We start from the raw sequence: 27996 nt of genomic DNA, 5'->3' as shown, positions 1-27996 counted from the left end.
GAGATTTCTGTTACGCTGCACATAGGCATGTCTGTGACGTCGTGTCCGCATATACTCTTCATGTGTTGTTTTTGAAATACTGTTTGTCAGTGAGTTTAATTGTGCCCATTGTTCTTCGTCTCTTATTGCTGTGTATATATCTATGTCTGTATCTGTGTAATCTAAGTGTAGTGTATGTCTATTGTTCGCGTATTGCCCGCAGAAAAAGACAGTGTGTTCTGGGGAACCTTCTTCCCCGCATGTGCATGTAGGTGTCTGCCTCAGACTCACGCGGTTTAAGTGCGTGGGATAAGGTCCGTGCCCGGTTAAGAAATGTACCATACCGCGGCTGGGATCGATATGTCTCATTCTCAACCGCTCCCTTATGTCAGGGAGGAAGTTGTGCAGTCTACGTCCCTTATCACTTACATCCCACTCACCTTGCCATGTATCCAAACGCCAACTTTTAAGGTGACGTATCGTCTCTATGGGCACACCGGTTATTGTGTGTACCTTATCTAGTCTCCCCACCTTTAACCAGTACCTTGCAGCTCTGTATTTGATCGTGATATCTATGGGGCATATTCCGAGCACCACACACAGTGCATCTGCTGAGGTGGTACCGAAGGCTCCAGATAGCCTAAGTAGGACACTTCTCTGCCCTCGTCTGACGGATGCTTTGTTGGTGACCACGTTCAGTCTATGTGCCCACGTGCTAGCTGCAAAGCTGAGTACTGATTCGAAGAGCGCACAGTGGTATGTACGTATGACTGATAGAGGTAGTCTGTACTGTTTTGAATTTAGCCTCACCAGTTTGTGGAGTATTTTTTCTGCTTTGTCTGTTGTTAGCCTTATGTGTTCGTGGAAATTCAATTTTTCATCTATGTGTACCCCAAGATAGCGCGTAATGCGTGCTCGTTTGATATTTGTGTCCCCAATTTTAACCGAAGGATTTCTTTGGAGTGATCCTTTCAGTAAAGTGTACGTTGTTTTGTTTTCGGCTATCCTGAGTTTGTTGTTGTGACACCACTGAGTAATTGTTTGTAGTAATCCACTGGCTTTCTCTTCTAACTGGGCTCTGTTGTTTGCAGTGACTACAACTAATAGGTCATCTGCGTAGGCGACAATTCCGTCTGACCTGTCATCCCCATCCAGAAGTTGTAGGAGGGGTTCGATTGTTATGTTCCAGAAGATGGGGCCGCAGATCGACCCTTGAGGACAGCCTTTGGTAATTCTTTTAATTACTTTCCGGCTGTCCATCTGCCATTCGACTACTCGGTCTTTACAGTAGTCCAGAAAACTGTTGTACAGTGATTGCGGTACATCCAGATGTCTTAGCCTCTGAAACAGTGCTGGCCACCAAAGATTATCAAATGCTCCGGCAATGTCAATCATTATTGCCATGGCGTATTTCTGTTTTGTGGTGTTAACTATGTGCAGGGCCTGGTTGATGGCATCATCTATTGATCTGCCCGTTCTGAAGCCGAACTGGTGTTGGCTCATACCCCTGAGAGCTCTGTGTGTTTGCAGGCGTTTACACAGTAGCTTCTCCTGAATCTTTGCTAGGGTGTTTATTAGGCATATTGGCCTGTAAGTCTTTGGATCTGAAGGATCCCTGTCCGCTGATTTCTTAATAATGACTGCTTTGGAGGTTTTCCATACTGTAGGTACCCTGCCCAGCCGTAAGGCATCGTTCAGTAACGTTGTTAGGAACGGGGTGATCTGCGGTGCTAGTTTTTTCAGTGTTTCCGAGTGGATACCATCTGGTCCAGGTGCTTTTTTGTTTTTGAGCTCTGAGATTGCTAGCGCAACCTCTTCTTGCGCAAAAGGACAGGTGACAGTTGCAGTGTTGTATGGTGTGTGTAGGTTTCCTCTTAGTGTTGCATGATATTGTGTGTCTGTATCGATAACGTCGTCAGGGAGCAGTTTATACAGCAGAAACTCCGCTGTATTCCTCCATCCCCTCGTCATCGTGCCGTCATCCTGCCTTAGCGTTCCCAGAACTAGTGGGGTTTTTATCTTCTCTGTCAGTATTTTGTATGGTTCCCCCCATATATTTTGCTCTGTTTGTGTCGTTACAAATAGCTCCCATTGTTGTCTACGCGTGTTGTATAGGGTCTGTCTGTATAAGTCTTGTGCATGCCTATATGCTTCAAGTCTTATTCGTCGGTCCCTATCTGCTATCGCCCTTTGATATAATTTTCGTTTGCGTCTTGCGTCTTGTTTGAGTCTCGTAAGTTCGTTGGTCCATGGTACTGGTGAGCAATTTGTGTTCTTTGCTGTCGGTATTGATGTGTTTTGTGCATTTTGTATCACCTGTGTTAACTTGTGTGCTCTATAATCGATACTTCCATTGATGTTTTGTAGATCGTGTCGTTGTATAATTTCCGTTAATTTGTTCCAGTCTGCTTTGTGCAACAGCAAGTGTCTGGTGTGTGATTTGGTCATTGTGTTCTGAGTGTGAGTTAGTGTGTATGTTATGACATTATGATCACTACTGGTTATGTTGTCGTGTACAGTCCAGTTTGTTACGTATGCCATTGCTGCATTATTTGCTAGCGTGAAGTCGATATTACTGCTCGTGCCATCGAACCCTGCATATGTTGGTATAGGTCCTTCCGTATTCATTACATGTAGTTGTGTTTCTTGTATTAGATCGGTGATTATGCGTCCTCTGTCATCTGTTCTGTCTGAGTTCCAGAGGGTCGATCTGGAATTAATGTCAGCACTTATCACTAATTGTTTGCCTCTGGCATACATTACTAGGTCTCTGATGTAGTCTGCATACGGCTGTATTTGATGGCTGTATTGGGCGTACATGGATGCAATAACCCATGTGACGTTCCCGTTAGTTATCTCTATGGTAACCAAGTGTTGATTGCATAACTGTGTTACCTTAACTATGTTATAAGTTCTATTTAGAATTACTATTGCAGCCTTACAGTCATTGCTGCCTGTTATTGTGGTAGCATGTTTTGGTAGACATATCAGTTGCCCGTTTCTGTTGTAGGGTTCTTGTAAGCACATGATGTCTGCCTGCAGGTCTAGTGCTATTTTAGGGATTTCCGCGCTGACTGTCGTACTGTTTTTTGTATTATGTTGTAAGATATTCATTTTTTGTCTATGTGTTCTAGGTGTTTTACGTGTACAAAACATTTACTGCCAGTCTGTGAGTAATCAAAATATGTTCGTCCGTGTGCTCTTACATGATCTATATATATTTTGTCCAAGTCGAAAGATTCTGACCTGCGCAGGCAGACCTGGAGCATGAGATTGAGCAGCGGCTCTGCTGATGTAGGAATATTTTCTGTCTTTAGGATGATTCTGTCTGTTTGCTCAGTTACTGGAAAACAGAGAGAATCTCCCTTTGGATGGCACAATCTAAGTAGCATCCGCTGCGCTGTCTGCAGTATCTCTTTTTTCTCTAGCCTACTTAAAAGTAAGTTAAGTTCTAAATTATCATAATTAGGTGCAGCTGGCTTGCTGTTGGTGCTGGTTTCTGTTGCGGTCTCTGAGGTGGTACTGGACGGATTGTGGCTTGATGTTGGCCGCTGATTGGGGGACATTTTAAGACCTCTTTGGGATGTCACACGGTTACTTTTCGTTTTGTCACACGCCTCTTCAATGCTGTTTGCCTTCACACGTTTTTCACTGATGTTGGTGGTGCTTGCTGGCGTGGTGTCGGCGATGGTGGTGATTTGTATGGGACTGACTGTTTATGTTATGTTGTCTTTGTTTGTGTTTGGAGTGGAGGTTGTTGCTAGACGCACGTTGACATCGTTGCAAATGTCACATGTCTCTCCCTCAGATTTGTCCTCATCTAATTGGTCTACTTTTATAAGTCTGGGTCCAGTAGTTTTGAGTTTTGTATTGGTCTGTAGCCTGAGTGTTTCGATGTGTTTTGATTCAGGGACTGCATGCCTGTCTGTTCCTTGTTCCTTTTTCCCGGGGTGAAGAGTGCCTCCCGAGACAAATTTGACTGGTTTGATGTACTGTTCACATTTACGTGTGTCGTAGGGTTTTCCATGTGATGACGATTCTGGTTTGTGTTCATCCTGTGTATGTGTGGTGTGATGTACTTCGGCTGGGAGAAATTGTGAGGGAGTATGTCGGTTTTGTTTGTACATTTTCTTGTGCACAATATATGTAAGTTCATCTTCCAACTCATCTATCCTCTGCATTAATGTTATTTGGAAGTTTATCCAGTGGTGTAATTGTCTTTTAATTTGCTTTGCCACCTCGTAGTGGATGGAACCACAGATTGTCATGTCATCTATATATTCTATCGTATTAATGCAGCTATCCTGTAACGTCGTTGAGTGTGTTAGGGGCGGGATGGGTTCATTATCGACGTAATTCTCCGGCAGAAGATTCATTTGTCTTCTCCAGGAAATTGCTCTTTGGTAGCTTCTCTGTAATGTTGACGGTGATTTGTATTTATGTGTTTTGGGCGATTGGCTTTGGGCGTTCGTGTTTCTTGTGTGTGTGCTGATTTTAGCTGCCATAGTCTATACTGTCCAGGAGCCGGTCATGCAGCTGTTTATAGGTCTGACAATCACCTCCTTTTGTTTTATTGCAGACGCGGCCTCTGTATTTGCAGGGGATACAGACGCAAACCGCGGACCTGCACTCACTGCGCTTGTGTCCTTGGTTGCCGCACTTGGCACACGTGACGTCGGCTTTTCTGCAGATTTTAGTCGTATGTCCTAGGTCGCAACACTTAAAACACTTGTTTACTACTGTATAGTCTTTCACAGAAAGTGATTCGAAGTCTATGTAGACTCTCTGTCTTCTTGTAAGGACTCTGTACAGGTGTGGGCTGACCTCCAGTATCTGGTGACTGAAACCCCTTCCCCTAGGCCCTGTTTTGAATCTTATTTTGACCTCTCTGTCGAAGTCTTCTTTCGTGGTGTTACCGCTTAGATTCTGCTCATAAAGGCTTTCTAGAAACTCTTCGTCGGTAAGTGTATCTGGCACGTGATATACTGCCACGAGTGGCTTGCGTTTTCGCGGTCCTTCACAGACAATGGTATGCAGGACTTTAGTCTTTTCTATTATTTTTCGACAGTCCTCCTGTGTTTCCGTTTCTACTATAACTGCAGTCTGCGTGGTTCTGATTGATTTTATATGTATATTCTCTTTCCTGGGATTTATATTCTTGGTGATGGTCTGTCGGACAGCTTTGGCGTCTTGATTTTCTGTCGATTTGATATAGAGGGTTGTGGCCTGTTTTGTTTTAGCCTGTTCTATTCTTCGAGCCTCTTTGGTTTTGGGCTCTATAGTTAAGGCGGCAGCATATGTCAGTGGCTGTGCTTCTGTCTGTGCTTGTTGTGTGACTTTATTAGTTAGTTCTCTTATTTGTTGCTGCAAGTCTTGGTTCGCTACACTCAATTCCCTATTTTCGTTCTCTAATTTCTCAGCCTTCTCTTGCAAAGTTTGTATTTGTAGGTCTTTGACTTGATTCGAGGCTCTCTGTAGTTCTAGTCTTAGTCGCCTATTTTCATCGTTTAGGCAGGACAGTTTAGCTTCAAGGCTAGTTATTTCGAAAGCCAAGGGAAACACTTTGTCTCTAATGACGGTTAACAGGGCAGATGAAACATGCTTAGCTTTTAACTCTGCTCCTATTTCACTCAATATTTTGTCTATGGCTGCTATCTTTTGACTTGGGGACATGGGCACAAGTTGTTCCTCCGTGTGTTCCATACCTGGAGTGACGCTGATGGCTCTAGCTAGCGTCTTACCCCATGCTTTCCTTCTTCTTCCGTCGGCCTCTGGTGTGGTCGTGTCGCTGCTTCGTCGGCCTGGAATCCAGGGCCGAAGGTAGGCAGGCGGTTGTTTACCAACAGCAGGGAGCACAGCTGGTGGCCGCTACTGCTCACATCGACGGCGGGGCGTCGGATTCCGCTGCGGCTGGTGAGGTGTCGCAGCGCGCGGCGCGGAGTGCTGACAAGCGAGAACCGACGCGGCTGACTGGCGAAACCGACACGCGCTCGGCCAGCGGGAGAGCGACGGCCTCTCGGTTGACGCGTTTGACACGACGATCGCACTAAAGCACTTTAATCACTCTCTCTGTTTTATTTACAGTATTTAAAGAGTAAACGAGAATGGACTGTGTAAGATAACACTCCCGGTACACGATAATTAAAAATCAGTGTTCACAATCAAATTTTTACCGAGAAAATCTGCATCTGAATGCGGAGCCACATCACACTGCAACCTACTCGGCCGCCATCTTGGCGACTTAACTTAATTTGCACCAGACCGGGACTGGGATCCTTATCTGTCGCTTTACGCGAGCGGGCGCCGTATCTTCTCGGATATCCGTGCACTAATGGCGGCCAGACTCCAGTTCCCATATGTCGTCATCTTTTTGTCGCAGCTTCCACTGGTACGGTACGTCTATTCATGTCCAGGAAGGACATTCACTACTGGCCATTAAAATTGCTACACCAAGAAGAAATGCAGATGATAAACGACTATACATTGGAAAAATATATTATACTAGAACTGACATGTGATTACATTTTCACGCAGTTTGGGTGCTTAGATCCTGAGAAATCAGTACCCAGAACAACCACCTCTGGCCGTAATAACGGCTTTTATACGCCTGGGCATTGAGTCAAACAGAGCTTGGATGGCGTGTACAGGAACAGCTGCCCATGCAGCTTCAACACGATACCACAGTTCATCAAGAGTAGTGTTGGCATATTGTGACGAGCCAGTTGCTCGGCCACCACTGACCAGACGTTTTCAGTTGGTAAGAGATCTGGAGAATGTGCGGTCCAGGACAGCAGTCGAACATTTTCTGTATCCATAAAGGCCCGTACAGGACCTACAACATGCGGTAGTGCATTATCCTGCTGAAATGTAGAGTTTCGCAGGTATCGAATAAAGGATAGAGCCACTGGTCGTAACACATTTGAAATGTAATGTCCACTGTTCAAAGTGCCGTCAGTGCGAACAAGAGGTGACCGAGACGTGTAACCAATGGCACTCCATACCATCACGCCGGGTGATACGCCAGTATGGCGATGACGAATACACGCTTCCAATGTGCGTTTACCGCGATGTCGCCAAACTCGGACGCGACCATCATGATGCTATAAACAGAACCTGGATTCATCCGAAAAAATGACGTTTTGCCATTCGTGGACCCAGGTTCGTCGTTGAGTACACCATCGCAGGCGCTCCTGTCTGTGATGCAGCGTCAAGGGTAACCACAGCCGTGGTCTCCGAGCTGAAAGTCCATGCTGCTACAAACGTCATCGAACTGTTCGTGCAGATGGTTGTTGTCTTGCAAACGTCCCCATATGTTGACTCGGGGATCGAGACGTGGCTGCACGATCCGTTACAGCCATGCGGATAAGATGCCTGTCATCTCGACTGCTCGTGATACGAGGCCGTTGGGATCCAGCACGGCGTACCGTATTGCCCCCATGAACCCACCGATTCCATATTCTGCTAACAGTCATTGGATCTCGACCAACGCGAACAGCAATGTCGCGATAGGATAAACCGCAATCAAAGTCGGAAACGTGATGGTATGCATTTCTCCTCCTTACACGAGGTATCACAACAACGTTTCACCAGGCAACGCCGGTCAACTGCTGTTTGTGTATGAGAATTTGTTTGGAAACTTTCCTCATGTTAGTACGTTGTAGATGTCGCCACCGGAACCAAACTTGTGTGAATGCTCTTAAAAGCTAATCATTTGCATATCACAGCATCTTCTTCTTGTCGGATAAATTTCGCGTCTGTAGCACGTCATCTTGGTGGTGTAGCAATTTTAATGGCCAGTAGTGTTTTTACTGAGAGACTAGGACCTGGTACTGGTGGGTGATTACGACATCGCTGTGTGTGTGTCATTAAGAAGCACGACGCAGTGTACCTTCCGATATGCACCCTTGTTTGGGTCTCGCAGTGATTCCTTTACGGACAGCCGAAGCGGTTAAAGCTTGACATCCGGGTTCGAGTCCCAGTTCGGCACAAATTTTCGCTGTCGTTATTCTAACATACAGCCGAAGATGGTTCATATTCACGACTGCGAATAGCTCCTGTATGTCTTGATGACTGGTCGATCCAGCGACTGTTCCTTCGGACATTCATGCACGTCGGAAGAAACATTGTACGGTACGTCTTAATAACACAGACACTGCGATTACGTATTAATTGTTTGAGTTTGCAAATCCGTGCGTTTTTCAAAGAGTGTGGATCATGTTTTTGCGTTTCAGTCCACACTAGCTATTTTTTGCTAGGTAATCATTGCCTGTTAAACACAGCACTCTGCCATACACGGAAGGGATGCTCTAGCAGTTCCAATATTAGCCTTTCTGCAACAACAAATTTCAGCCGTTACGGTACGAGAGTTAGTGACTGCCAGCTTTGTTTATGCAGTTTTATTCCTCAACTAGTGTTCTTGGAAATTTCACCCGGGTGATGTTCAAAATGGCTCTGAGCACTATGGGACTTAACATCTGAGGTCATCAGTCCCCTAGAACGTAGAACTACTCAAACCTAACCAACCTAATGACATCACACACATCCATGCCCGAGGCAGGATTCGAACCTGCGACCGTAACAGTCGCGCGGTTCCTCACTGAAGCGCCTAGAACCGCTCGACCACCACTGCCGGCCCGAGTGATGTTGCCTGTGGTATCCTTGGTGTACCCGTTTTGGCAAGCTTCTGTAGGATATGTACTAACTTTTGCCCGTTGAATTTATATACATCCTTCCTTAACGATCGAAAGCAGTGATGTCTGTTGTAAATGCTCTTTGGGATACAAATAGTCTTCTGCATGAGAAATATGGCTTAGCTTCTCGATTCCGGATGTGATGAAATCTGTTGATATGACGTTGAGGAGATTACCAACGCAAGACAGAAACTTCATCTCCTTAGCAAAGAAATTATTTCGTTAGCTGTTAGACAGATAACGTAAAAAAAGGAAGTCTCAGAACGGAAGTTAAGAAAACTGTAGGTCAGGGCGCTAATCATCTCCCACCCACCGCCCTACATAGTTTATTTCCTCGTGTTAACAGTGTGAGAAAGTGCATCATCTTGCTGAGGAGCACTTTGTCGCTTCTCTCCTTCACGATGAATTTTGTTTTCTGTGGGAATCTTTCTTTTTGAAAAAGTTTCCTTCAAAACTAGATTTTTCTTTAATATTCTCATTTGTTTTTGTAAACAGCCACTCATTATTAGCTACATAATATTAATGAATATTAGAAACACAATCACACGAAGAGCTCTCACAAATCTCATCAGCAGTCAGAGACGGGTCAGTTGGAAGAGAAGCTGCAAGAGGATCACCCGTGTGAAGTTTCAAACACTTCCACAGAATCTTATTCAATCTTGTAGTCTGTCTGCTGACAGTAAGTAAAGGTCTCGCATAGCGTTATTATGGTCATAAGGTGCCGTTTGTAAAAATAGTATTGTTTCAAACTTTGAAGGGAAGTGCCTGAATTTTGTTCTGTACACCACATTTCGAAAACTTCTTCTATCTTCTTGTCTTAACTGCTTATAGTTCACGTTTGACTTCCATACAAGGCCTTACTCCAGTCATTGTCTTGTAAATTCTCCGAATAGCACTAATTAGGCCTAACAAAGTACTTTAAGATCACCATTCCTTCTCTCCAATTTTCGACTTCTTTTCTTTCATTGTCTGAAGGATGTAATGAAACACATGGTTTAAACAGTATCTCACCCACGTTCCACTTCAGTTGGCAAACTTGGAACATCAATCTTTTCGTGCCTTATAAGCAGGCTGACATTCATCTGCTTGTCAGCAACGTATTGAAGCGGAAATGTCTCTAGTAATAAATATTCTTACCGATTGCATCAGCTGACATGGTGCAGTTGCTTTAGCTGCAGAATAGCTAAGAAGGCAACGGATTGTTCGACTTCAGTCTCCCAATTAATTTCCTCTTGTGCCTGCAATTTAGATAGCTGTCTGTAAGAACTCTATAATGCCCGTCGAGCTAATTTGTCACCGAAAAAGCAATAATCAGATATAATTTCCGAGTAGAGCTCTCTAGGAAGGCAATCAAATTATTAAACAGCCATTAGAGGGCGGTTCACCACTCATCGCCGCAGCAACAAAAAGAAGTGGCGGCATCCGGCGTAGGACGGGGCCAGCCAGAAGCTGCCCGCGCCTGCCGGCCGCGCGGTATCGATTCAGCCCGCAGCCTGCCATTTGCCCGCCGCGAAAGCCGGGACACCTGTTACGCCCACGCCAGATCCAAAGAGAGAAAAGCCCGACTCGGCGTTACGTTTGGTCGGAGATTTTGCCCTGAAAACCGGACTACCCTACGTACACAAATAGAAAGTTAGATGTTCTTTGTTCAAAATCCTATATCTCCGAAGGTTGTTTACCGATAGCTTTGAAATTTCGACACACTGTTGCATTCGAACACGCGCGTGTTTTGATACTCCTAATTTTAACGTGCATAAAGCATAAATATGTAATATATAAAAGAGAAACGTTATTACCAAAACCTCGAAATATTCTTGGCCGATCTACTTTAAATTGTTACATAATACTCCAATGAAAATTCGGGTGCAATAGTTAGAATAAAATGATGAAACATTAGCAGACAGTAAGGTTGTATTTATCGCTTACCCGCTTATGATTAGAATAATACTGCAAAATCTGTATATACAATAACAATAAACAAGGCTCAAGATCAGGAAGAGAGGGGAAGAGGTGATTGACAGAGTGGGAGGATACGGAGATAGAAAGAGGGAAGGAGGAGATGGAAAGAGAGGTGGCAGAAGGTGATAAAGAGAGGATGAGAAAGAGATTGATGTACAAACGAGTGAGGAGTTAATGGATAAAGAGAAGTGCCGAGAGAAGGGGCAGGAGGAGTTGGAGAGAGAGAGAAAGAGAGAGAGAGAGAGAGAGAGAGAGAGAGAGAGAGAGAGAAGAGAGGAGGTAGGAGATAATGGACAGAGACAGAGGAGAGAAGGAAATTAGGACGTATAGTCAGTTTCCATACGTGTTGAATCAGACTGAGCCGCAGGACCCGCGTGGTCGGGGGCAGCTAATTTTAAATAGAAATACAGTCAGTTTGGTATTTTCAGACGTTTATTAATAACCAGTTACAGTTAGTTTTTGCGAGAGCAACCTTAAATGTGCTTAAACTAAAAAAAAAAAATCAGTAAACATTCTTACAATTTGGCAGTTGTGATAGCAGCTAGGTGCTCAGTCTTTTTTTTTTTTTTTTAATTTCTCAGTCTTCTTGCCATGATAGTCTTATGCCAAAAAGAACTAAAGTTTCTCCACTTATCAAAATAAATTATCTATTCTTCTCAAATGGAAAACGAAAATTATTCAGTAGCTTGGTTCATTTTAATTAGCCTTAATTACAACATAGAGCACAGACTTACGAATAACATTGCTTAGTAGACTATATTTTAGGATGGCAGTTCTCCTCATTCCTGCTTATACTTATTCCTTGCGCTTGCATCGTTAAGTTTGAGCGGACCTTAGTTTGCGCTCTCTACTTCATCGCTAAATAGCCTAACGAAAGGCGGACAAACCACGGAGATAATACACTTCAGCAAAAAAAGAAAAGAGAGAAAAGGAACAACTCACCATGGAGGAATTACACGAGCGGGACTGAAGTCTGTCGGTAGAAGTGATGTACACATACAGACAAACAAGTGATTACAATTTCAGAAAAATTGGATGACTTATTCAAGAGAAAAAGCTTCACAAATTTGGGCAAGTCAATAACGCACTGATATACGTCTGGTTCTTATGCAAGCAGCTATTCGGCTTGTCATTGGCTGATACTAGGAATATCGCGTCAAATTATGTCCAACTTGGACGTTATTGTTGTTGTTGTTGTTGTTGTCTTCACTCCAGAGACTGGTTTGATGCAGCTCTCCATGCCACTCTATCCTGTGTAAGCTTCTTCATCTCAAAGTAAATACTGCACCCTACATCCCTCTGAATCTGCTTAGTGTATTAATCTCTTGGTCCGCCTCTACGATTTTTACCCTCCACGCTGCCCTCCAACACTAAACTCGTGATCCCTTGATGCCTCAGAACGTGTCCCACACAACCGATTCCTTCTTCTAGTCAAGTTGTAACACAAATTCCTCTTCTCCCAGATTCTATTCAGTACTTCCTCATTAGTTACGTGATCTGCCCATCTAATCTTCATCATTCTTCTGTAGCACCACATTTCGAAACCTTCTATTCTTTGCTTGCGTAAACTGTTTATCGTCCATGTTTCACCTCCGTAAATGGCTACACTGCATACAAATACTTCCATAAAAGGCTTCCTAACACTTAAATCTACACACGATGTTAACAAATTTCTTTTCTTTAGAAAAGCTTTTCTTGGCATTGCCAGTCTACCTTTTATATCCTCTCTACTTCGACAATCATCAGTTATTTTGCTCCCTAAATAGCAAAACTCATCGACTAGTTTAAGTGCCTCATTTCCTAATATAATTCCCACAACATCACCTGATTTAATTCGACTACATTCCATTACCCTCGTTTAACTTCTTTTGATGTTCATCTTATATCCTCCTTTCAAGACACTGTCGATCCCGTTCAACTGCTCTTCCACGTCCTTTGCTGCTTCTGACAGAATTACAATGTTGTCGGCAAAGCTCAAAGTTATCATTTCTTCTCCATGGATTTCAAATCCTTCTCCAAATTTGTCTTTTGTTTCCTTTACTGTTTTCTCAATATACATATTGAGTAATTTCGGGGATAAGCTACAACTCCGCCTCACGCCCTTCCAAACTACTGCTTCCCTTTCATGCCCCTCGACTCTTATAACTGCCATCTGGTTTCTGTACTAATTGTAAATAGCCTTCCGCTCCCTGTATTTGACCCCTGCCACCTTCAGAATTTGAAACAGAGTATTCCTGTCAACATAGTCAAAAGCTTTCTCTAAGTCTAAAAATGCTAGGAACGTAAGTTTCCCTTTCCTTAATCTATCTTCTAATCTCTTTGTTCAGAGGAACAGTCGAGAGAATGTGCTCATATTTCGGAGCATAAATTATCAGCTACAGAAACACAATCTTTACGTACTCCGTTTACTGCGATGTACAATTAAATAGGCGTTAAGAAGCTTTTTTTTTTTGCTACCTGTTGGCATTTCACAGATATATCGAAAGTACTATCCCATGTCACGTAGGACATGACACTGGATTAGGTAAAGCACTTTGTACGATTGTCTGTGTCATCTTTTGCCCGATAGCAAGACTATTTGTGCCGGCCGCGGTGGTCTAGTGGTTCTAGGCGCGCAGTCCGGAACCGCGCGACTGCTACGGTCGCAGGTTCGAATCCTGCCTCGGGCATGGATGTGTGTGATGTCCTTAGGTTAGTTAGGTTTAAGTAGTTCTAAGTCCTAGGGGAGTGATGACCACAGATGTTAAGTCCCATAGTGCTCAGAGCCATTTGAACCAAGACTATTTGTGCGGCTACCAGATTCGCGCTGAGGAAACACCCAGAAGTGAAGGAGCAAAAGAAATAAAACTTCACCGCTGATTGCAAAACGGAGTTTACTTTACAAATAACTTGGCAGTGTGAGCCCACTTACAAGTATCACGTTTCATCCCCTCTGGCCTCAATGCGTGTAATGATTCGATTGGAAACGGTGTGATAAAGCTATCTATCCTCTCCTGAAGCAAGACTGCCCACAGTTGCTGTAACTGGTCCTTGATATACCGGATCTGGAACTGGACGGAGCTGAAGACCGAGCTGGCCACATACACGTTCTCTCTGGGGCAGATCTGAGATCCTGCTGGCCACGGGAGTACGTCATAACGCAGGAACTTCACAGAGACATGCACCATTTGTGGACGAGCATTGTTCACCTGAAAAATGGTTCCATGATACTGTCCCACGACAGGTATCACATGGGGACGCAGGATATTCGTGACGCACCGTTGTGCCATCAGACTTCCCTCAGCCTCTGTTAGCCGTAAAATCTCCGAAACATTAGAAGACCTCTCCACAAGTCTACATCATACTTGCTGACGATGGTTATCCGTGGTAGGGCAGAACCATGTTTTATCACTGAACGCAGTGCGACGCTTCTTATAAGCAGTTGCTGCTTTCCGGTCACGGTACCATTCCAAACAACGGGCGATAGTATTGAAGTGTTAACAGCATCGTAAGCATGGGACGGTAGTTCCCTGTCTGGCTGCTACTAGCCTCTGACCACTGGTACAGTATGACGCAGGATGTTGTAGTAGTTCTATGTGTTCTCGGATGGCAGGCGAAAATGTGAATCAATTGTAAGGTGGCTATAATTTCGCATCTTACAAGGCCTCATCTACATATCTTGCCATGATTTAAAATCGGAATATGGTATCGTTTGATAGGCTGTACATCGTATATATGAATATTTAAAGAAGACTGACATTGTCACGTACACCTTGTAAATATCTGCTAACGCTAGCTGCATGAAAGTTGATGGATTGTCTTTACCATCAAAACGGCATAATGAATGATTGCCTATACTAGCAGAGGTTGGAACGCCAGTGGAAATGAAAAGGCAGGCATAACTCAGGCCCTGAGTGGAAAAGCCCGCACAGGCGTGTTGGTCCTGTTAAAAACCGGAAGTAGCCCAAGATGGACGGTCGGGGCACCTGATCGCAGGGAGCACAATAGAGTGGCGGCTGGCCGGATTGTAGCTAGGCCGGAAGGAGAATGGGATACTCTGAAAATCTTGGACGCAGCAGAGAGGAACAAGGAGGCGTTATATCGGAAATCACGCAGGCTCGGTTATTTCCGAGGATTTTTACTCTGGGAAGCGTGCCATTGTATGAATTCCTAATTAACGGGGATAGGTATTTCCTCGCAAACTTTCCGCGCTGGGCGACAAAAGACTAAAGTATGGTTGGTCGGCGTTCGGAAGAGTCTCTAGAGAGGGATAATGATCAATGGTTACAAGAGTATGATTCGCCTTCTGTAGCTACGGGGGAGGGGAGCCGAGCTTTGCTGGGTAGCCAGCGGTGGAGAGAACAGGGTATTCCATTTTGAGCGTCCATGTTCGACAGTCGCTCAGTATCAGCTTTTGTTGGTACAGACGGACTTTCTCTCTTTGCTCTCGGGAGATCGGTTAGACAGTGCACTTTTGCGAACTTACACGATTCTGGACTTTGCCTCCGAGTAGGGAGTCGTCGTTGCGTACGCGGCGTTCACTGATTAAGAGCAGTTCTTCTGCCTATACTCACACTGAGACGTTATCTGCTTTCTGTCCTTGTGACTGGGAGTTTGCGTTTCTTGTCTGTAAAACACAGAGAGGGGAAGACAGTATTAGATTATACTAGTCAGAGGACCACCTTCTGCCATCCCAGTGTATGAAAGAGTTTTTTATTTTGTGGCTGGAGTTCTTCCATCGTTGCAGACGTGTACGAGAACCATCACTCCGACGCGCTGGACGCAGTACATACGGCGATATTGCTAATTGCTTCAGCTTATTAGGGCTATAATGTTAAACAGCTGTGATCACGTAAATTTTATGTCCACCGAAGTTAAACACCACTGTAAATCATCTTTGAAAGTAGTGTTTTCTAGTGTTTGGTACGGAGATGATGTCAGTCATCTCGCGTTATTTATATTAGATCGCGTAGCCATAAAAAGGGGCAGATTTCGGCATTTGATCAACCATATTAGTTAAGAAATTCATTTGTATCTCTTTATGTCCACTGGACATTGATATATAAACATTTGTAATATATGAAGGGGTTTTAATCTACAGTAAACGTATAAGCAAAAACAGCATTTATCATATTTAGTTACTAGTTCCCTTAATCATTCATTTATGTTTATGTTGTAATTTATATGTTAAAGAGCAAGAAGGAGGAGATAATACCACCATTAAGAGATCCTATCATCTGCTTCAGGGGGTAGTCAGACAGGGCCAAATCGTCATTTTCACTTTCATTAATTTTCCGTTGCGCACATTCATTTTACTCCCGCCTGGAGTAACGTTATGGATACTGGCTTACCCATCCAGGATCCAACTTAGTCTTCTGATGGTAGTCATAAAGTGGTTTGAAATCTCGGAAATTTTCAAAAATTTTTTTCCCGTGTATAATGTTTTTGTGATAACCGGCTTGCGTGTCTACTTTGTATTGGTAAAGTCACCCGATAACATTAAAAATAATATTTATCAATATTATTGTGCTTATTTTCAGAGTCATTGCACTTCATCCCGCTGGACGTAATTGTTGATGACAGTGGCATGTCCTTTGTCGTTGTCATTTGTTTGTATTGTAACGACATTGCTCGTCACGACGTTGCCATTAGTTTAGCTTCTTTGTTGTAGATATTTTATCTAACATGCCCGTTATATAATGAATGTGGATGTGTAAATTGTGTGTACTTTTAGGAGAGAAGTGTTATCAGGGATCAATCCCCATTAACTAGGGCGGAAGCACGCATAGTAGCACAACAGATCACTAGGTGTAATGATATAGACATGGCAGATACACGGGGAAGTCAAGAAAGTGTTAGTTTTGTTAGGAGCACAAGGCACAGGTGAGGGGAATACCGATCCGAGGGAACCTTCTGTGGATGATAGACACAGTCAAGCCGGTGGTGGGCAGTGTGATAGCGAAGATGAGGAACAGAGACACACTGAGGCAATCGCAAAGATACGGGACTATAGGGAGTCCAAATGAATCCGGAGCAACTAAGAATCGTGGTAGACAGCCGTTAGTGACATCGTCACGAGGCAGCAAATCACGGGCGCACGGTGATGACTTTTTTGAAAACCAAGAAATGGAAAGGAAAAAGGGCAGAACATCACCTGCGAAAGTCACCATAGCAGAGAAGATTTAGATAAAAAAGGTGTGTTGGACATCCTTGCATACCTAAAAGTAAAGAGAAGTGAAATGGGAAATAAAATTGAAATGGTGAGCTCTGAATTGGGAAGTGAAATGGGAAGTAAAATTCAAACGGTCAGCTATGAATTGGCAAGCCAAATAAAAAAGGGGTAAGAAAAAAAGGAAAAAGCGCTCTGAAATGGGAAGTAAAGTTCAAAATATTAGTGTCGAGATTCAGTCTTTAAAACATGAAACGAGGGAAGTGAAAAATGAGGTAGGGACGCTCCGAACAAAAATAGAACGAGAGATTACGGAGATCATAAGAACCGCGAATGAGGTGTGATTACTGTCGAGGGGTGCAAAGTGGATTGCTCTTGAAACATTAGGGAAGACAGAAAATACTACAAAAATAGGTAGAGGTGCATTAACGATGTTGCAGAGGAGCTTGAAACAAGTAGAAATAACGCAGCTGCAAAAGACAGAAATTGCGCCAAATAAGGCAGTGACCGCGGAGCTCTCCCAATTTAAACAAAACATAGAAAGCAAAATTAAGCAATTACCTCAGAAAGTCGGGACGCAATCTAGTCAAAAACAACATTTTAGAAAATAAATAGTAGACGACTTGGGAATAACATAAACCGAAAGAGCCAGTTCAAATTCTTCACGATCATGTCCAAGCCCAGACGATATTAGAATGTGCTAAAATGTAAGAATTGCTAGGCAACTACAGACAGCGTATCTGCAGAGCAACGAAATATCGCTAGAGATATGGTCAGCGCGTCTACACAGGCACGACTGGATCGCTGATTGCGAATACGGAAAACAGCAACGAGATATTTCATATGCATAATTGTTACCTGATAATGCGTACCACGGAACATTTTTCCAGTGATGAAAATGGGACAGGGAGTAGAAGTGAGGATGCCCAAGGTAATGGTAGACAGGAGACGTAAACACCAAGTGAGAATGTGGTAGGCCGAGCGGGAAGAAATTCTAATGAAATTTTCGATTTTAAGTATTTTATCTCTGTACGAAAATTCCGGCATTACAAAGACGAGGGAAATGTTTTACACCCAAAAACTTTTATTGTGCAATTTGATTTGTCTTTACCTCCTCACTGGCCTCTGATGTACAATCTTGACTTCGTATGTTCACATATCGAGGAAACATCGGCTGAATGCATGCGGAACATTGCAAAAACGTGCACGTCATATGAAGAGTTTTGTGACGCATTTTTAAACAAATATTGGTCCAAGGAGAAACAGGACGGGATAAAACAGGAAATAATGATGAGCAGAGACTTGGAGAGTTCATGGTTCCGTCGTCCGGTGAAGTATTTCGAAAACCTGAACAAGAAAAATCATTATTTGGACGACCCATACACACCGGCTGAGATCATATGATTGTGTTGCATGAAGTTGCCAATTTCCTACCAGAAAACGCTCGTCGGACAATGTGGAAGTAACGTAGAAGGATTAATGGGTATCCTAAGAGAGTTGGCGTTCGCTTTCAACGAGCATCATGCGCGAGAAAAACACAGGCAGAGAGACGTACGAAGTGAGAGAAGGGAGAACAAGGGAGGGAACAATAGAGGCCGTTGTAAGACGTGTCTATTTTTATTGTCTATTGTCAAACCACAATTTATGAAAGAAGTTTATATTTTTTAATAGGATGAAGTAGGAATAATTAATATTTGTCATGTTGGGAATAATTGTGGTAGCAGGGAATGTCTGCACCAAAGTATTGCTGGCAAGAGAGACCGCACATTGATATAATTTTAATAAGGCCGGGAGAGACCGCGTGTGGATACATTTTAAGAAAAGAGCGGGAAAGACCGCGCATTGATATATTTTGTAATGGTAGCAGGGATTGTCTGCACCAGAAAGCATTGTTGGCAGGAGAGACCGCACTTTAACGTTCGTAGAAGTCAGTAGTAAGCGAGATGTGAAGCGAGTCTGTAGCAGGTCTGAAGCGAGAGGTTGAGAGGAGCGGTGTGCCTGCCAGCCACTAGCTATGATTTACAAGAGATTATAAACGGATGTACAGAGACAGCAGCTAACTATTATCATAAAAGAAACTAATATTATTCAATTCATTTTTTTAGAAACTCAAGACTACTGAAGTTATGTTTGCGCATTGCTAGTTGTAAGATTATTATAAAAAGTAAGTCCATTTGAATGTTTGTAAAATCATTTCATTCAGAATATAATTAATTTTAGCCAGCAATATTTCATTACTGATTATAATTCACCTAAAACATCATCAACGTAAAACTTCGCAAAATTTTATTGTTGTCAAGGAATGGTTTAACTACGAATTACGTAACTTCAGTCAAATTAATTAAAGAATAACGTCAGCTTTGCTATTAAAGATTAACGTCAGCTCTGGTAATAAATACAGCCACTTATTATGACAGCCACCAGCAGCTAATAGAGTATAGTAAAACAGAGTAAGTATATTCATGTCGCAGTTCTATGTAGCAGTCAGATGGCGATCCAGTAACAGTAAAAAAGGTAAGGAACAGTTTTGGGTTATTGCACGTAACGACTGAGGGCCACGACGACGACACATTCTATGTTTCGTCGAAATAATCAGTAAATAACTTTTAACAAGCAGCATTTAAATTTGTATGCGAAGATTTAGAAAGAGAATTAATTTCAAAGGGAAGATTTCATTTGTTGTTATTAAGCAAGAGGTAGAAATCCTAAGGGAAGGTTTCATAGGTTACTGTAGTAGGAGAGGTTGCGTAACAAGAGAGAGATTAAGGAGACAGGACGGTTTCACCGTAATTGGCAAAACTATGTAAATCGGCCGCCTCACCAAAACGTGGACCATAAATATCGTAGTGGGAACAATGTACAGTGGAAGAACTATGGCAGAGAATATGGGCAACAAAATGAACGCAGATGGGAGCCACAAAGTAATGGCAGATCATGGAGCGACAGTAGAGAAACCCGTCAATGGTCTGACCAAGGATGGGGTGGAATGAATAACATCAGGAATCGGGAACAATCAATTGAAGTTAGACCACCTAACCCTCGGAGATTACGGCAAAATGTCATAGAATAAGTAGGAAGAATTAAAGGAGCTTGTATGGCGAAAGTAAAGTAAATTGCAAATAGTTAGCAATTAAGTTACTGCACTGAAGGAATATGTAGATTTATCAATATTTTCTGTACTGTTATGTTGAAAGAGGTACTACAGTACATAAAAGCGTAGGATGTCAACAGTGAGATAAAATTAGGGCATGTTTCTTTGTGTAGGCTATAACTATATGCACAGCAAGTTGAGTGTACATTTAAATGGTGTCTGGAATTTAAGATGTGCTTTCTGCCCATGCAGGAATAAAATAAAAATGAGATACGTGTGGTATTGCAAAAATAAGTAAAAACAAAATGTTGTTAAGATGTGTGACTAGGTAAGTGTGTTACCCAATAGATGTGGAACGTATTAGCAGATAATGTGTGCATTTTGAGAAGATTTTAAAACTACTTCATGAAATGAGTGTCTATTTTCCATGTTTAGTAATGGGGTCTCAAATGAGTGACTTGCTAGTAGTGTTTGCTGTGACACACAGGTGTGTCGTCCAAGTATGATTTGTCTCCATTCAGAGAAACAAGAGTTCACTAGCTGGCCTGCTCCTCATGGCTAAGAGAGAGCACACCGTTATTTGTATGGGGAAGTGTTGTATCTATGTCTGTTTGGAGAGGAGGAAGAATTATGTAAATGGTGGCTAGTTCTACGGAACACCGTATGAGCGCTCCAAAATATTGTTTGAGTGTTATAGCGACCAAAAATGGAAGTAGTAAGGGGAAATAGACACATAGAAATTAATAAAGGAAAGTAAGAAATGCTACGCGTTCTTAGCACATGACATTATTGGTAATACATAACGGCATGGCAGTCATGTTGATGAACAGTGATTTTATATATTGGACTAATTTGCAGGTTCCACTAGTAAAATAAAATGTAACTTTATTAACATAAAAGGAAGACGGCAGATAAAGTTAAATGCAGCAGTTCCGGAGAAAGGACAGTGACAGAGAAGGTATTACTGAGTAAAAACATGAAAGAAAGTACTTGACAGTGTGACTGAAGAAAGCATCGGTAATTTTGTACTAAAGTTGCTATGTAGTTTATGATTGTCCACAGGAACCAAGCTGAAGCATGAAATGAAGAAGAGGCCCGCCTAATTATTCATTTGTGTATGTTTGTGCAGACATGCACTTTATTGTTCACAGATATTCAAAACGACATCCACGACGAAACCAAGAACCATCAGATAGGACGATCTTGTGATTTCCAATGACAGTGTAGTACATTGAATAGGATTGTAGTTAGATTAGTATAAACATCCTACTGGCCAGTAGTTGAACAAGTAGTTTAACAAGTAGTATTTGCAATTATTAACATTAGGATCTGCTGATGATCATAATTCTACTGTTATGTGTGTTTTTTTCGTGGGTATATATGTGCCAACAGATATTTATTAATTAAATTACATAGGTTGAGGAATATGTGCTTTTATATAATTAACATTAACTTTGTTCATGAAATTATGTTCAGAATAATAAGAGTAAATAAGTGAACATCTTGGCTGATTGTACAACTAGAACAATAATAAATGTGAGTGCATCTTAATATATATAATCATAAAAGAAACATGTTAATGATTTTGTGTTATGTATTGTATAGTATTTGTGTGAATCAGGAACTAATTGTATGTAATAGTGGATACAGGTTTCAAAAAAATAAACTTTTGCGAGACACACTGGAAGCAACAACATGTTGTGCAAATGGAATGGGAGGCTAGCGGCACAGCTGCAGAGAAAAGCGAAAGCAAGGGATGCTGTCGGTAAGCCAAAGCTAAGTAGCAGACATGAGCAAACAGTAGGCCTATTCAGGTGCAGCTACCTGAAGACCTCAGGTGGCCAGCTGTGACAGAGCAGCAGGTAGTGCTGCAATCTGCAGCAGCTCTGCTGGGTTGGGTGAAGATGGGTGTTTAAATGACCACTAATGACTTGCCTCGTGTGGTGTGCGTACTGTAAGACCTTCGGTACACACCATCAGATTATTTGACTTGTCGCTCTAACGAAGTAGGCGAGTGTCAGCAATATGTCTCGTGGTCTTATTGTGGCGTGTTTATCTTCTGCCGTTAGGGCAGACGATAGAAATGCCACTTGCACCCTTAGAGTAGCAGATTGACGGTGACCAACTTCAAACAGAACTTGATTAATTTTCACACACATTTATTAAAATAATAAAACGCATAGATATTATGTAACTTGATTCTGGATGCTGTTTACAATTGACAATCTGAAGTGCCTTTGGTTTGGTACTTTAATCTTATTCTCACATATATCTGATACTTACAAAGTGTCTATACATTTCTCGTCATGGCTATGTACAGGAATATGATAATCTTATTAGGCGCAGACTGAAACTTGACTACAGACTAATGCAGACTAAGGCAGACTGACTCATCGGAGGTCTGTACACTCGTTATAATACCTCGCGCGTTCAGGTATCACTGCGCGAGTGTGATCCGCGAGGAGAAAAGGTTCTACGTTAGCAGCAATCTCATTGGCTGCGTTACATATTAATACGCGGATCGGCGGAAGCAGAATTTGATCCGTCTCTAAGACAGCGCCATCTCGTAGTGCGGAGACGGACGAGCGCTGCACCCGCGCTGTTGTGCTTTGCGGGGCGCGCTCTATTGGGAAAGTTGTGTACGCGCTGACTACGTGGAACTATGTACACAACACCTCCACTGTTTTACTACATGATGGAGATGAGATAAGCAAATTGCACACATAATACAGTCAGTTAATCCTACAGTGCAACTGCTAATAGCTGCATGGAACTGTGAACTCTATTTGCTTTTCCTTCTGCTGTTCTCTGCCAGATGGAGACTGAGAAACATCATAATCCGTAGCAGTCAGTCACCTGGCACTGACTTCCGAGGAATCTGAGTCATAGACAATGACTCAGGTTCCATGTATAATGTCACCAAACAAATAACCTACCTGTCAACGATTACCAATATCCTTATCCAAAATACAATATTTATATCATGGGAAAGAAGCAACATGAAGAACAGAAGAGTAGGAACACAAACATAGTAAAAAGAAGAAACACGAAGAACTCAAGACTAGATACCATTACACTGTTCTTAGCCGATAGAGAATAATTTTAGGTGACCTATGAAGAACCTACCTGACTGTACATCTGTCATATTGTGTGCAAATTCGATGAAAACTTAGCTGTTTCAAAACATACACCCACTTACCTTGCTGCATATTCTAAGGATCCTTCCACATCATCAACTCTGTGAGAGACTTGTAACCTGACAGTCCAAAGACTGACTTGCAAAGCCGCCATGACCGATCTCAAACAAGTCGCTGAACCAACCTTCGCTTCCTAAAGTTCACAAAAATTGTAGCTTCCATCCCTGCACACAAATGAAGATGAAAGTGTGTTGTGAAATCCGAATCAGTGTGTGACTTTTGATTAAAAAAGGGGGTATAATTTGATGAATACTGAGCAGTTACACCCACAAACTAAGAGTTTCCCATATATTTATCATTTTTGTAAACTTCTTGTACTTATTTTTTCAAGGTAGTCTTAAGAAAATAATTGTGTCTTTATTCATGTAAAATTATTGTTTGTCATTCTCTCTGATAATGATGTTGTGTGCTTCAACGTTTTTAAATATTTGTGTATTTATTTATGTAAAATTATTGTTTGTCATTTCGCCCTTACGCGTCTCTGTTACCATCGTCTACCTCTGTTATCTGCGGCCCGTAATGCACGCCAGTTTTGGATGGCGCTATTTGCCGGGCACAGTGTACTTCAACAACAGAGGTACGCGAGCAGTTTACAAAATTAGCCGTTTCGAAAATGCTTCCACTCTTCGGCAGAAAGCCAGTGATCTTGCCCTCTTGGATATGAGATACATCGCTCTGTTTCCGTTTCCGCATTACGACAACGACTGCACTGTTTCCCGCATTCCCCCGACACGCGACATATACACTTTACCGCTAGTGCTGCCACCTGCCGTCTGTGAATTGTTACTGCATGTTGACGCAGAACATAGGTGCTGGTGACGTTACTGTGGCTGGACCGTGCAGAATTCCTTTCTACACGTACTGCAGTTATAGTGAGGAATGTTCAGAGTTTCACTTGTCCTGAGGTGCTGACTGCACGGAAAGGTTTTATGAAACAGCTTTATCTGATTGGCAAGGACACAAAAAAAGTTTCTTCTCTGCCAAACAAGTGGATGAATGTTAGCCTTGAAGTGCAAGCAGTGTTCTAAGAGCAGAAGCTGGCAACATCTCCAAGAAATGCCTCAAGCAAACTAATGTGCAACATATGCACACATCAAAAAGACTTTTACATCACCCCATTTCCCAGAATTCCTAAAGATAAATGTTGTCTGTGGACATTGTATCACAGACACAGTCGCATTCACTATTCGGAGAGGTCATTAAACCCGCCCAAAGATGTAAACAATCATGCATGAGCAGCGCATATTAGACGGAGAGGATCCGACAGCCGATCAGTTCCAGTCATTCCACCATGCCTACAAGGCAATACCGCGGTTCGATAGCGTCCGCATTGTTACTTTGTGCCAGGAAGACCTCTCAACAAGGGAAGTGTCCAGGCGTCTCGGAGTGAATCAAAGCGATGTTGCTCGGACATGGAGGAGATACAGAGGGACAGGAATTGTCGATGACATGCCTCGCTCAGGCCGCACAAGGGCTACTACTGCACTGGATGACCGCTATCTATGGATTATGGCTCGGAGGAACCCTGACAGCAATGCCACCACGTTGAATAATGCGTTTCCTGCAGCCACATGACGTCGTGTTACGACGGTATTGCCGTGTTGGCATGGTGGAATGACTGGAACTGATCGGCTGTCGGATCCTCTCCGTCTAATATGCGCTGCTCATGCATGATTGTTTACATGTTTGGGCGGGTTTAATGACCTCTCCGAATAGTGAATGCGACTGTGTCTGTGATACAATGTCCACAGACAACATTTATCTTTAGGAATTCTGGGAAATGGGGTGATGTAAAAGATAGACTGCGTGATGAGCAACTTCACTCCCGACGTCCATGGCGAAGTCCATCTTTCCAACCACGACACCATTCAGCGTGGTACAGATGGGCCCAACAACATGCCCAACAGACGGCTCAGGATTGGCATCACGTTCTCTTCAACGATGAGTGTCGCATATGCCTTCAACTAGACAATCGTCAGAGACGTGTTTTGAGGCAACCCGGTCAGGCTGAACGTCTTAGACACACTGTCCATCGAGTGCAGCAAGGCGGAGGTTGACTGCTGTTTTGGGGCGGCATTATCTGGGGCCAACGTACGCCGCTGGTGGTCATGGAAGGCGCCGTAGCAGCTTTACCATACGTTAATGCCATCTTCCGACCGATACTGCAACCATATCGGCAGCATACTGGCGAGGCATTCGTCTTCACGAACGACAATTCGCGCCCCAATCGTGCACATCTTGTGAATTACTTTCTTCAGGATAACGACATCGCTCGACTAGAATGACCAGCATGTTCTCCAGACATGATCCCTATCGTACATGCCTGGGATAGATTGCAAAGGTCTGTTTACGGACGACGTGACCCACCAACCACTCTGAGGGATCTACACCGAATCACCGTTGGGGAGTGGGACAATCTGGACCAATAGTGCCTTGATGAACTTGTGGATAGTGTGCCATGACGAATACAGGCATTCATCAAAGCAAAAGGACGGGCTACTGGGTATTAGAGGTACCGGTATGTACAGAAATCTGGACCACTGCCTCTGAACGTCTCGCTGTATGGTAGTTCAACATGCAATGTTTGCTTTTCATGATCAATAAAAAGTGCGGAAATGTTGTTTACGTTGGTCTCTATTCCAATTTTCTGTACAAGTTCCGGAACTCTCGGAACCGAGGTGATGCAAATTTTTTTTTGATGTGTGTAGTTCAGTGTCACTTTGCTGGCATATTTCGAGGAGCTGCACCTGCATACTTTAAATTATAGATCTAATTACATGGTGCATGTTATGATTTATAATCAGATTAGTTACGAATCTCGTTTTATAATTATGAACCTATGTGGAGAAGTGGCTGAAATGAGCATAATAAAACGGTGATAGGTCCTGACCATGTTTTGTGATTGTGACAAACATGGGAAAGCATAGAGTATTCACTCTTGTGACAAAAAGATTCTGTTTATAAATTCCTTCAACACACTAGCATTTCCTCTAGAAAAACGTGTATGATCCTTGCAGCCTGATGTGTTGTAAATAATAGCATGCAAAGTGAGGTGTGTATTTGAGTGTGAGACGTTAGGAAGATACTCCGGCTTGTTGCTGACTTCACTAACCATTGTCCTCACTCTAATCAGTATGCAAGCTGAAACAGCATGCAGAATCTATCTGAGGGGAGTATAGATCACGAAAGGAATTGACTACTTTCATCAGGTTCATTTAATTGACCTGGCTGCATATTTCAAATACAATTCAGGGTGTAAATATTTTTTAACAGTAACTGTTGTGTAATACAAATACACACAGGTAAGTGCTCTTAAGAGTACAACAGATGCTGATGTTACAGACATTTAGAAAAAAACACAGAAGTAGTAATAGGATTCCGAATAATTTACAAAGCGACTTGGGCTAGGAGTTTTACAACACCCACACTCAGAAGCTAATGCAGGAACGTAGAATTAACCACTGCTCATCGTTTTCTACCTTGACAGCTTCAGTTTTTGAGTGGTTCAAGAAAACTCTTAAAGATGTGATGTTGAAACGGTTCTATAACAACTTCCTTTCAAATGGAGTCATCTGTTAAGATCAATTAAGTCAATCATATAAAACATAGACCAGTTAGCATGAGGCATATTGATGTGAATGATGACGCCTTTTTGTTTGCTGTGTATAATAAAATCAAGATGGTAGATCCTTGAACTGCTAAATGCAAAGCCGATGATTTGGTTAGAATTAGCGATCATAAGACAATTTTCGAAGAGGGTTTCACCGTAAACTGGTTTACTGAGGTAGTCAAAATATGGAAAATTGGTTGAAATGGCTCTGAGCACTATGAGACTTAACATCTGAGGTCATCAGTCCCCTACAACTTAGAACTACTTAAACCTAACTATCCTAAGGACATCACACACATCCATGCCCAAGGCCTACCTATAGTGAACTGTGGCAGCTGGTTGCTGCAGCACAGAGCCACAGAAAACCTTATAGCTATCCACACATCTAACTTAAAAAATCATTCGAAGAAAAGATAACAAAGATTTGAGAAAGGGTACGGGTTTTTAATATAACTACATATGTAAGGACATGACTGTGAGCAGAAAAGCGATATATATGCTCCCTCCAACCTGCAAAGCAGACAATTGCGCAATTGGTACCACCACTGGATGAGAATGATGTCATGTCTTCCACCTATTCTTGTCGTGGAAAGCTGTCCGACTGTTTCAGTCCTTTGACAGTAAAATACTGAGCTGTGTTTGGGAGAGCTAAATATGTATAACATAATTGACCTACAAGCTCTCTGACTGACCTATTTCCAAGAAAGGGGCATGCCATAGGAAGAGGAAGTGGAGGGAAAGGGTGTGATTTAGGAAGGGGAAGGGTGGGCGGGGCAGGAGGCGAGAGATGTGACTGACTATGTTGTTTTTACGACAGTAAAATACAAAGATGTTGTAGGGAAGCAGCCTACTCACGCTGTAGTAAATTCACATCAGTTTCCATTGTGTGCCAGCCAGTCTGCTGTAACTAGCTCTGACGTCATAAATGTTGCGCAGTACCTTAAAAATCAAGCAAATGACCTAAAACTTTTCTGGCATGTCAGGAATAATACTAAATTAATGTGTGTTGAATATCAGTACGATAACTTAAGTCATTTTCGAAATTTGGACGTTTTTCTAAAAAAATCATTGGCGCAACAGAAAAGAGCTAGAGATTTCAAAATTTATATTTAGATTCATCTTTCATAATGATTTAATAAAAACAGTACTTTGGATTTCACAAATTAAGATTTTAGTGGAAATTCATGATTTTGTGGTTTTCGTCTCAAAACTGAAGGAAGCAAGATAGATTAAGTAGGTTAATAAATAAGGCTAGGATGTTTAGATTTAAATAGGTTGGAGGTCCGCTATGACTATGAAGATGTGAAAAGTTTCTTTTGAAT

Source organism: Schistocerca serialis, chromosome 1, assembly GCF_023864345.2.
Source record: "Schistocerca serialis cubense isolate TAMUIC-IGC-003099 chromosome 1, iqSchSeri2.2, whole genome shotgun sequence".
Taxonomy (NCBI): Eukaryota; Metazoa; Arthropoda; class Insecta; order Orthoptera; family Acrididae; genus Schistocerca; species Schistocerca serialis.
Note: the sequence above shows the minus strand (reverse complement) of the source record.